The sequence below is a fragment of the Rhipicephalus microplus genome, chromosome 3 (assembly GCF_043290135.1).
Source record: "Rhipicephalus microplus isolate Deutch F79 chromosome 3, USDA_Rmic, whole genome shotgun sequence".
Taxonomy (NCBI): domain Eukaryota; kingdom Metazoa; phylum Arthropoda; class Arachnida; order Ixodida; family Ixodidae; genus Rhipicephalus; species Rhipicephalus microplus.
Genome location: NC_134702.1, coordinates 133,731,936 through 133,744,169, shown reverse-complemented (window position 1 = coordinate 133,744,169; position 12,234 = coordinate 133,731,936).

Below are 12,234 nucleotides of genomic sequence, written 5' to 3'. Positions count from 1 at the left end.
CTGGAAGATGCACAGCGAGAATTGACATAGGAGGTTCTTCTTTTGTTGCGTCGTTCGTCGTTCTCGCTACATGCTGCAAGGATCTAATTATTGATATATACTTTTTACGAGAGTACGGCGCCGTCATCAATATCCCAGACAGTTTGATTACATTCCGCAACAGTTCGGGCGCACTTTATTGTACACAGGCACGACCAAACCAATGCGTCTAACTGATGACGATTTGGTTCTCCCTCCTCGGTAATGCACGCTTGTTTCTGTGGCAGCCGCTGTCCAGTTTGACGGCAAAGGAGTAGCAGACCGAATAACCTCGCTCCTCCTCACACACGGCATTTCCGTCGCAAGAGGTATCGTCAGTGTCGCCGCTGGATGCACGGACTTGCTTCCGACAAATTTTAGTGATGAGCGCTGGCACCTTCCAAAAGGCATGGCCGTTGCTTACTTCGACGATACCACAGACGCAGAAGGCTGCTTGGCAGTAGTCGACGAGGCGCCAAAACCTGATTCAACACCAGTTCTCGACATTAGCACTACTTTGCCTAAGAACAAGCGAAAGAGGCTTCTTGAGCTACTGGCCGAATTCAAAGACTGCTTTTCGACAACATCAAGAGTTGACCGCACGCCTCTAACCAAGCATCGGATAATTACTGAGAACATGGCGAGACCAATTAACCGAAACCCCTATCGCGCGGCTGCAAAGGAACGCGAAATGATACAAGAGCAAGTCAACAAAATGCTAGAAGAAGGCGTCATTCAGCCCTCAAAAAGCCCCTGGGCATCACCTGTAGTCATCGTTAAAAAAAAGACGGCAGCCTGCGCTTCTGTGTAGATTACCGAAAACTCAATCTGGTGACAAAGAGAGATGTGTAGCCACTTCCTCGTATAGATGACTCTCTCTACAGACTTCGACATGCTCGTCGATGGACTTAATGCTCGTCGATGGACTTTCATCGATGGACTTAAGGAGTGGGTATTGGCAAATCGAGGTAGACCCAAGAGACCGCGAGAAGACTGCTTTTGTGACACCAGATGGCTTATATGAATTTAAAGTCTTGCCCTTTGGTTTATGCTCAGCGCCTGCTACCTTTCAAAGACTTATGGATACCGTACTTTCTGGGTTGAAGTGGAAAACCTGCTTGGTCTACCTTGATGATGTCGTAGTTTTCGCCGCAACATTTGACCAGCACCTTAAAAGACTTGAGGCAGTTTTACAAGCCATACGCTCTGCGGGCTTGACGTTGAAGCCTCAAAAGTTCCACTTTTGCTATGAAGAGCTGCAATTTCTTGGCCACGTTGTCAGTCACGCAGGCGTTCGTCCTGATCCTGAAAAGATCGCAGCTGTTGCACAGTTCCCAGTGCCGACTGATAAGAAGGCTATCCGACGATTCCTCAGACTATGTGCGTATTATAGGCGATTCATCACGGACTTCATCGCGGACATTTGGCGGACACCAGGTAGTAGAGCTCTGGCTGATCGAAGATAAAGAAGGTGATCTTGCTGTTCGGCTGCCGAGGCGCTGTGTCAACGTTTATCTGCCTTTGGTTCGCGCTGTACCACGACAATATACTGCACAAACTTCTTTTCTGTGCAGAGTGTACTACAATGTACTTCTTAGTTGATATATTTTATAGAATGTCACCTGTTTGTTTATGAACTAAACAACGTCGAAAATTGTGTGCTTTCCACAAGGCTTGCATTTCTATGCGGAGCAGTCGCCATCTGGTGTTAACACAAAACGTGTAGAGCAGGCGAGCGAACGTATAGGCGCCATAACCCATAGTGTTTTCTGTGCCATAATCCGTCATAACGTAGTCGCGTAGAAAAGTGTCCAATTTTACAATACGGTGATCACAGTGTGTGCTTTGGCGTACGATATGCGCTTTTTCGTGGCTCTCGTGGCTCGTTTGATAATAAGTGCTTGTGAACGTGTTAAAGCCCAAGTGCTCGGCACAAGCTTAACGCGCCAGCAACCGTGAAACGCCAGCGGCTTCATTTTGCAAGCGACACAGAACTACCACTCTGTATCTCGTGAACATTTTGGGTAAAGACTCGCGCGCGTTCGTCCGAACGCCCTTTGTCCAAAATGTGGCCATCTTGCTTATAGAAAGGTTCGGCCTGATAACGCCGACCAAGTAAGGTTTTCCTCGGCAGCTGCATTAGTTCCATATTTTCGCGGGAGCCAGAGTGTAATGAACCGATGGCAAGGTTCCTTTTGGCGTTGCATAAGTGGTTGCCAGACAGGAAGGGTGGTTGTTGCCAGACTGCCGCTAAATTTGGCGGAAATGTTTTTTTTTGTAGTTGTGGCTTTTTTTGAAAGAGTTTGGTGCTATCCGCGGTGCATTTTGCGAGTGTATGAGTGACGCTGGCCCTTTTAATTAACGGAATGAACCGAGCCTAGCAGAAGTCGAGCGCGGCGCTGCCGTGTAATTAAGAGGCCGTTTTAATTAACGGAATGAACCGTGCATTAGAGAATTCGTTTTATTTACGGAATGAACCGCACCTAGCAGAAGTCGAGCGTGGGGCTGCCATGCAATTAAGAGGCCGTTTTAATTAACGGAATGAACCGCGCCTACCAGAAGTCGAGCGCGGCGCTGCTGCGCAATTAAGAGGCCGTTTTAATTAACGGAATGAACCGTCCATTACAGAAGTCGAGGCGCGTAGGCTGGTTAATTAAGGTATGTCGGATATGCTACAGCTATGTACGCCTGGACTCGCGAAATGCACCGCGGATAGCACCAAACTCTTACGGAGAAGCCACAACTACAGAAGAAAAATTTTCTGCCAAATTTAACGACAGTCTGGCAACAACCACCCCAAAGTCTGACAACAAACTCATGCAACGCCAAAAAGAACTTTGCAGAACCGATTACAAATGAATGTTCAGCTGTATATCTGCGGGCTTCCAAAGGATCATTCTGTTGTGGAGGATGAACTAACGACATGTTTCAGCTCACGTTATGAAGAGATGCATTCTGTTAATTTCCCCGATCGCTGTCGTTTCTGCACTGTTAGCGAGTGGTGCGCCGACTGCGTCTTTGCCAATGCTGTTTGCTGGTTAATTAACAGCGTTAAAGAACTCAAAGCAGCGAGTATATAGCATATCAGAGTAAATCACGTGTGTTTGCTACCAGACATGGGTAAATGACTTTGTTTAGCTACTTTGTTTATTTACTGCATCCAACTGCGAAGCAAGACGACTCAGCATATGGCAGATGAATGTTGCACGCTCATTAAAGACTTACTCCGACTTGTTCCATGTGCAGTTTAAACAGCACATAAGTAGGGTAGCATACCGGATACTGGCATCTGGTTAACTTCCCTGCCTTCCTTTCTTCTCGTTTCTCTCTCTCTCTCTTGCCCCGCCGCGGTGGTCTCGTGGCTAAGGTACTCGGCTGCTGACCCGCAGGTCGCGGGTTCGATTCCCGGCTGCGGCGGCTGCATTTCCGATGGAGGCGGAAATGTTGTAGGCCCGTGTACTCAGATTTGGGTGCACGTTAAAGAACCCCAGGTGGTCAAAATTTCCGCAGCCCTCCACTACGGCGTCTCTCATAATCAAATGGTGGTTTTGGGACGTTAAACCCCACAAATCAATCAATCAATCTCTCTCTCTTAAACAGCACTGTCTATTATTCTAAGCCTGCAAAAGCCCTCTAAGGACAAAATTCAAGCACATTCAATGGCCGTGCCGAAAGTTCAGGCGAGGGTGGATTCAAAAAAAAAAAATTAATAAAAAGGCTTCATTAATTTTTTGCCTACATGGCAAGCAATTGTTTTTGCTGTATATATAGGGGTGGAAAAGTTATAATTTGAAGCCTATATGGCAAGAATTTTTTTACTGCATATACAGGTTTTACACTGATTTCAAATATATAATTAGTTTTATAGTAAGTGTGACAGTGTTTATTTTGCATCATGAATGTGTGGTAAATATAGTGCATTTCGGACAAACTCCTTGCCACTAAACTTTCATGTTTCTGAGCTACTTTAATTGCGCATGTGTAGAATTCAAAAAGCTATCAAGAAAAGGGGTATAAAACATTTTAATTGACAAGAAAACTTGTGAGAATTTTTACTATCATCAGTCCCTCACTAATTGCTTGCTTTGGGTTCACAATAATTGAACAGGCAATATGAAAAAAGATATGTGGGCAAAATGTCATCGTACTCTGGTGATCAGAAGTACCAAAAAGATGTGTAAACTCAAGAAGTTGCCCAATAATGGATCTTGAGACCCTCATACGAAATGCGATCGCAAGCAGCCAGTTAACCAGTTCTAAGGAAATTTAGTAGTCACCTTGTGCGACCATAAAGCACTTTAAGCCTACTGCAAGTTAGAATCTTCAGTTTCTTGTTTTGGATGTAATGAAACTAAACTTGTGATAGGAAAAAAAAAAGTATGCAACTTTATAGAAACTTGCATTTTTCCAGGATGTATAGGAAAATCCCCAGTACAAAGCATTAAAATTAGAAAGATCTAGCTGCGATCACTCCAAGTTAACACTTGGTTCACAAAAGCAGAATGTGGTAACGGAAAAGTAGTAAACATGCAGTCAAAAAAGTTTTCACATAGCAAGTCGCACAAAGCAGAGAGCCAAGTGCAATTGCACTAGGTTTCTATAGCTGTATTGATAACCTACCCTGAAAAGCTGGTTTACACAGTTCACGTTCAGAATGCATAGCAAGACTTCCACGCTATTCTAAATAAAACACTCCCAGGGCTTTCAAAGTCATGCACAAGTCCTGGATTGAGAGTGGCGACAACACATTTTGCACCAGCTGCCTTTAGTTGTATGGATTGTACGACATATAAAACTACTTCCACAAAATTTCCTTGTGGCATGCTACTTACACTATGGATCTCGCCTCTTGTCTGCTTTGCATTATTTCATCCATGACAGTGGCAGCAATATTGCTATAAAGGAAGGGTAGTAGGCACAAGACATCTGGGAAAAAAAAAGTAGTTTATTCCACCTGTTTATTAGAGCAAAAGAGAATGCATCTCATGAAACAGATGCGCACATGGTTGTATTTACATTTGACAAGATGACATTGCATTTACATGACAAGTGCGGCAAATTTGAATGACACGCAATACGAACTTTTTAACAACGCTGAACCGCCCCTCATAAGAATCGCGGCAGCATTTATTCCCTTCGCAAAGCCTTTCCTCCCCCGACCCTAGAAAAACTGCACTCTATAAGGATGATTGAAAAGAAATGCTGGAGTGGTAGCTATATCAACCCATCACAAGCAAAGGTGAAGCTGCAGTTTCCCTCTGGTTTCTCTTACAAACATGTTCTTTTTGGATAGAGAGATGATGTGGCTTTTCTCTGTTAATGCAAACTCGAGGCTAGCAACAAAATTAGCCTAGGTAATGGAACTTCGTAAGGAAGCTTGCTAAAACAGAGGCACTCGTCAAACCCCATCTGCTCCAACACATTACCCATCTTACACCAATAAAAGGTTTTTGTTCATCATCTACTGTGGCTCACACCCACTGTGGGGGACTGGCCAAGAATTTAGAAAAACACACATCCACTTCATCTCATCACTTGCAAGATGAATTTTTGGCTCAATTTCTGAGGCATATCTTGCACTCCAGCCTTCTTTAAAATCCTCCTTGCTCCATAACGCACAAGAGATATTCAGTTGGCACCCGAAAAGCGCCAAGGTTCATGCTACACATCATTTTGGACTAAAATATCTTAATGTGCCAGCACGCTATGGTCATAGTAGAGCCATGCCATAGTAGAGCCATGCCATCCCTCCTTGCTCAGCTTCCCGTGCTTCCACCTGGATGAGAGAATGCAATTGCAGTATGCGGCAAATCTTTCGAACTGCACTCCCACTGAACGGATCCTTAAAATTTTTGCGGTGTTGAATTCGTGAGGCAATAAGCTCTTGCAATGAATACATTTCATGGTTATTTGAAAAAGTGTTTCAGGGCCCCTTCAAGTTACAGCCGCCTATTCAGGGATTCTGGCATTGACCGGCATCAGGCAAGCAACTCCTCTTGCCTGACGCGTTGCCAGCCTTACCCGAAGTCGTATCTTTACGAGTGACCAATACCTAGATTGGGGGCACACAACTCAGCCCGGGCAATTCATTGTGTCCGAGTAAATAAAGCTCCAGATAAACACTGTGCAGCTCACAAAAACAAAGCACATGACACAGGCAAGACAACGCTTCTTGTCCAACAGAGGTTTAGCAGCAATGAATGAGATCGTCGAATTAACTGCTGGTGGTACATGACATGGAACAGTGCTTAAAAAAAGAAAAAAACGGGCTGTCACGATGCACAAGTTTAAAGTCTTGCCATAAGAATCATTTTAGGGCCAATTTAAGCTCTCTGCAACAACTAAGTTAAAGGGAGTTAAAAGCGAGAGTTGTTTGCAAAATTACCAATTTTTAATTTCTGCCTGTTTTTATAAAATTAGTACCTCTACTATTATGAAAAAAAAAAGTACATGTCGAGACTTAACTGGAAATGCTTTAAAATTGCATCTAAAGAGCACAAGGTGCCTGTTAAAAGGTCCAAAGTGTGCAGTCTTCGAGCACCTTGCCGCCGATAACGCGCCGCCGCTCGGCTTTGTTGATTGCATTAGCCGAAGAGTCGAGCCTCACTCTTCAAGCAACAACAGTTTCTCTCGCTGATGCGGCGCAAAAAATAATAAAAAAGCACGCTTCTGTGCGTTTTTCGAGCACTGCGACTGGCTTATCACGTGGTACGGATCGGGGACCGCCGTTGGCCGCTGCGCACCTGTATGTGCTGTGAAGACTATTTGCAGGGTCCATGCAGCGCAGCTGAATTATGAAAGGAAAAAAGCATTGCTCGCAAGTGAAAGCCCTTGTGCGGCTTTCACTTGCGACCAATGCATCAAAATCAAACCATCTTGCGATCAATGCCAAACTTGCGGTCAATGCATCAAAAGTCATTCACACCCGTCAGCCGGAAGGAAAGTTCGTGATGTGGCAATGGATGACGTCAGCACCAATCTTGCGAGGTTGAAAGAGCTCGCAGTAAGAGAACTTAGCAGGGACGACATTGTCATTATGTACGACGGTATGTGGCACAAACGTGGCCACAAGATGATTTGTGGGGTTTAATGTCCCAAAACCACTATATGATTATGAGAGACGCCGTAGTGAAGGGCTCCGGAAATTTCGACACCCTGGGGTTCTTTAACATGCACGCAAATCTAAGCACACGGGCCTACAACATTTCCGCCTCCATCGGAAATGCAGCCGCCACAGCCGGGATTTCATCCCGCGACCTGCGGGTCAGCAGCCGAGTACCATAGCCACTAGACCACCGTGGCGGGGCGGCCACAAGATGGCATGACACTGGACTTAGTATGGATTTCGCAGTCCTGTCGAACTTCTTCCTAGCTTGCAGTTGGCACAAAGCTCTGCCAGATGGAGCGGAAGTTTGGCAAGCGTATCATGGCCCTGTCTGTGAGGAGTCGGCTCGAAAAAGCCGAGAGGGACAAACTCATGGGGCTGGCGTATTTTAGTCGCAGTGGCCACTACAAGAAGAATTGTTCTTTTTAGTGTGCAAATTTCATCAGATTTAATGATATCTTTCATAAATAAAAACTCAATTTGAACTTGAAAACTCGTTTTTTTTTTTTCCAAACACAAATTTTGCCATTTTTTTCAATGTGCCCCTCCTTTTTCGGGCACTTCTAGTGCTCAGATCTGCATTGAAATTTTGCCTAAATGTTTTTTAAAGTATGGGGAATGCAATTATCTAGTTTAAATTTAAATATTTTATTGTATACCAAAAAAGTTCTATGTAAACCTTTGCTAGGGTAGGTGAAATATGGACTTTTCACGTCTATTATTTTTCACGCCTATCACATATTTTGTATGTGCTTCCTAATTAGTTATTTGCATTCTACACTTTACTAACTTTATTTCAAACGTTATGAACTATGAATAGTAAAATATTACGGAAGTTCAGGGATAAAGAGAGGGGGGCAAAAGGGTTAAGGTTTTTACTTTGTCAATTCGCAGAGCTAAAAGTAAGCAACTTGCAAGAAAACTAATTATATATTTGAAATCAGCATAAAAAGTTTCATAAACAGCTCTAGTTTCATTGCTCTAGGGCGAATATTTAAAAAAAAAAGTGTCTTCGAGTAGCATCTCCCCTTAATGCAAGCTTTACTCGCGCAGTGTGTTCACACAAATTTGTCACAACAGTTTCAGGGTCCCTTCAACTTTAAACATATTGGCTTTGCTTTTAAAATTGCACCTAAGCACACAAGAAATTCTACAGTTAAAGCTTGATGAAACAAGAGCATTTCGAAGCAAAGCAATTCCTTTTTCTTAGTGAAGGCATTTCGTGTCACACAGATTAGAAACATCAGTACAACAATCTTAAGGTGTTTCTGAACAAGACCATCATTACTCAAGTTCAGCTGCAGTAATTTTAACACTAAAGCCTCAGTAAAATTAAGTACGCTCATACCTAGATATAACAAAACCTGATACAGTGAAAGCTCGTTAATTCAAACTTCAATTATTTGAAGTTATTTATAATTCGAACTGCAAGTTATGGCCCGGCTAAGCTCCATACAAGCCTATGAATAAAAAAAACCCGTTAATTTTCCGCCGTGGATAATTCGAACTATGCGCCACTGCGCCGGCGGCTTGGCTAGTCACTCAATAGGGCGGCTGCCGAGTTACGAGGCGGCGTTGACGGAGCGGAGAGATGGTTAGGTTAGGTTAGGTTAAAAACGGGCAAACTGGCACGGAGGCCAGAGTGCAGGAAGTAGCGCCACTTACTCTTCACCCCCCTCCCCCCACAATCTCTCTCTCTCTCGGCAGCTGCCTGCTTGCCGTCCTACGTAACCTCCAAGATTTGTCTTTTTTTTTAAGCGCCAATCTCGGAGCCTTTGAAAATCCTGCGTAGTTGTCACTGTTAGACGACAGATGGCATGACCAGCACACAGCAAAACGGGTGCGTCGTAGCTTTGCCCAGTCTTCTCTGCAGTCTCCCTCTCGGGCGTGCGTCGTACACCTCAGTTGTTGGTGCTGGGAGTAGCTTCAGACTATCGCGATTCTTTGTGTTGGTGTTAGGCCTCGGCTAACATTTATTGCGATAGCGCCAGTAGTAGCTTCCCGTCTGTCGCGATTCTGCTGCTCCGACTTGATGGCGTATGCCCGCGGCAAAACACTTCAGGAGAAAGCTGAAATCCCGCGGGAACTGGACGCCGGACTCTTGCCTAACTAAGCAAGATATCGCGAAAAAGCATGGGATACCGAAAATGACTCTATCTACTTAAATAAAAAATAGGAGGACTATTGAAGACTCCTTAGAGGCAGAAGTTGCGAGCAAAAGGAGGAGGTTGCGGCCCGCAAAGTATCTTGACCTCGAGAAAGCGCTTCTTATTTGGATAAAGAAAGGGCATTTGCAGGGCATACAAATGAGTGGCCCAGTCATACTGGCAAAGGCAGCAAACTTCGCCCTGCACCTAGACTACGACGACTTCGCTGCTTCAGATGGGTGGTTGCACAGTTTTGGCGAGCACTACGACCTCGTTTTCTGTGCTGTGTCCGGTGAAATGAACGCCGTCAACATACAAACGTGTGAAGTTTGGCGCTCCAAAGTGCTTCAAGGGTACGTGGAGAAGTATTCTCCGCAGGACATATTTAATGCGGATGAAACTGCCTTATTTTTCATATTGCTGCCCGCCAAAACTATCACGTATAAAGGCAACAAGTGCACGGGAGGGAAGAAAAGTAAAGAACGGATAACTGTGATGGTTGCTGCGAACATGACCGGGACCGAGAAGTTGCCTTTGTTTGTGATAGGCAAATCGAGAAATCTTCGTTGCTTCAAGAATCAGACTACGCGGCCAACAAAAAGGCCTGGATGACGGGGGAATTGTTCGCGCAGTGGCTGGGGAAGCTTGACAAAAAGTTCGAACGCTGTGGCCACAAAGTCTTGCTTCTTGTGGACAACTGTTCGGCTCACACAGTCAACGTTGAGACAAAGGCTATTGAGCTGGCCTTCCTTCCAGCAAACACGACAGCGGTACTGCAGCCCATGGACTAGGGTATAATTAGAAATTTAAAATCATTTTATCAAAATCATATGTTGGAACGAATTACTAAATGCAAAGCATTTCTTGGTGAACTTCGGCGACTGAGCGTATCTATCTATCTATCTAGCCGCCTACGACTTTCAGCTCTCCTGGCCGTTTCGATAATGGTATGGATACTCAACTTGGTATCACAGATTTTTTTCAAAAAATAAATTGTTATGCCCTACTCGCAGTGTACTATTCTTTTTCTTCACTTTCCTCAATTCGAACTGAGGCTGCTTCCCCTTGTCATTCAAATTAACGAGCTTTTACAGCATAACGAAATATCGGTTATAACGAAGTAAACTCAAAATATTTTTGCAATAGATATAGTGTTAAATATATACCGTTACAACAAACGTTCAGATATAACAAACTCATTTTCGAGCGCATAAGATGCAACTTCGTTTGAGCATACAAAAAAAATAGTTTAGGCACTCCTGATAATTTACTTGGGAAAGGGGCACTTCCTGTTAGCAGGGTCTTAATTTCTACTTTTAATTAAAGGCAGTTGCTAAAAAATGAATGGTTAACTTCTTTGGTCAAATCTTTCAGACATTAGTGAAAAATGGCAATCGTGACTATACAGACAAGAATGAACAAATGAAAAGCAGTAAAGAAAATGACCCAAATATACAAATCAGCGCCAAGTGTTACTCACTTTATATGTTTACGCCACGGTGTAAGAGGTATTTTCAGGTGAGCGAACGGCGCGGGCTAGCAGCTCGCGGGCAAGAGGAGACGTTCTCCTTCCGCGGCGCCCCAAGAGAGGGCGCTAGCAACTCGCGCCCGGCTCATCTCGTTTTGTCAGTACTCTCCGTCCCTGTGTGCGCGGCATTTGTACTGTTTCTGCGACGTTTTTGTGCCGGTTTGAAGAACTGAACTGTGCTCAAAGAACTAAGAACTCATTCAAGAGCATGCACGATGGGAAAGTGCTTTGTTCCGTTTCGCAAAACGGGGTATAAGTCGTGCAAGGAAAAGTATTCGCTTTTCACGCCGCCGAACGAACCATAGAGGCTCGAAGCATCGAGACGTGCAATACCTCGAAAGGACCGCGTGCTTCAAAGGACGGACAGAGTCTGCGAGAAGCATTTCGCCCCGCATTTCATCATGAAGACTTGGTCCGCGGAAATAGACGGCCATGTGCTGATGTCTGGAAAAAGAAGAGCCGGCCTAGCGAAAGACGCTGTACCGTCGATTTTCGAAGGGGCACCAAGATATCTCTCCAAGAAGATCAAAAGCCCTCGCAAGCAAGTGAAGCGACAAGCCCATCATGTAGCCCCTTCAACAAGCACTTCTCACAGTGGAAGCAGTACTGAGCCCATGCCGACGTCGCCTGGTGAGATCCCTAGCGCTTCAGGAGTAAGCGCTGAAATGCCCTGTGACAGCAGCACGCGAGCCCTACGCGAATGCCTCGCATGACTTATCTTTTAGAGAGCTTTTTAACTCGACGCCTCGCATTAGCCTACCACAATCTTCGTGGGCTGTGCATCGCACTGACGCGGAAGGCGTGAGGGACATCGTCTTTATAGACGCTGCGGTGACGCACAGGACAAGCGACGGCTCTTCGCTGGTGTTCAGTCGGAAGGCGTTGCATGTGAAGAGTGACATGACTGTGCAGGCCTACGTCTTCGGCAAGCAAGTAGGTACTGCTGCTTTGGGCTTAAATCCGTCAGTCTCAAATGTATCGGAACTGGATACTATGCTCAGCGTCATGAACAGCACTAGCATGTGCTGCGAAGAACCGAATATAAAGGATTTCCCTGGTGTCGCTCCTGAGTGTGCTTTTGTGGACTGCCAGGGGAACTGGAGACACAACAGGTGCCTTTTAGTTCCACCCAGTGGAACCATCTGTCAGTTCTGCAGCGGCCTTGCGGATACATTGTGAATACATGCCGGTCGTCGAGCTGCAAGAGCCAAACAGGATCGACCATTAAAGCGCATAAGGTTAGAAGTAGCCCCTGCTCAAAAACAGAAGCTCCACGCTTTGAGGCGAGCAAACTATGCACTCCAAAGATCACAAGCACGACTCGCAAGAAGGAACAAGCTCCTGTTAGGGCAGTTGCAAGCTTCTAGGAAGGAACTTGCACAGCTGCAGGAAGAAGACGTCACTAAAAAATTGAAGGGCCTCAACTTGCCACCAGC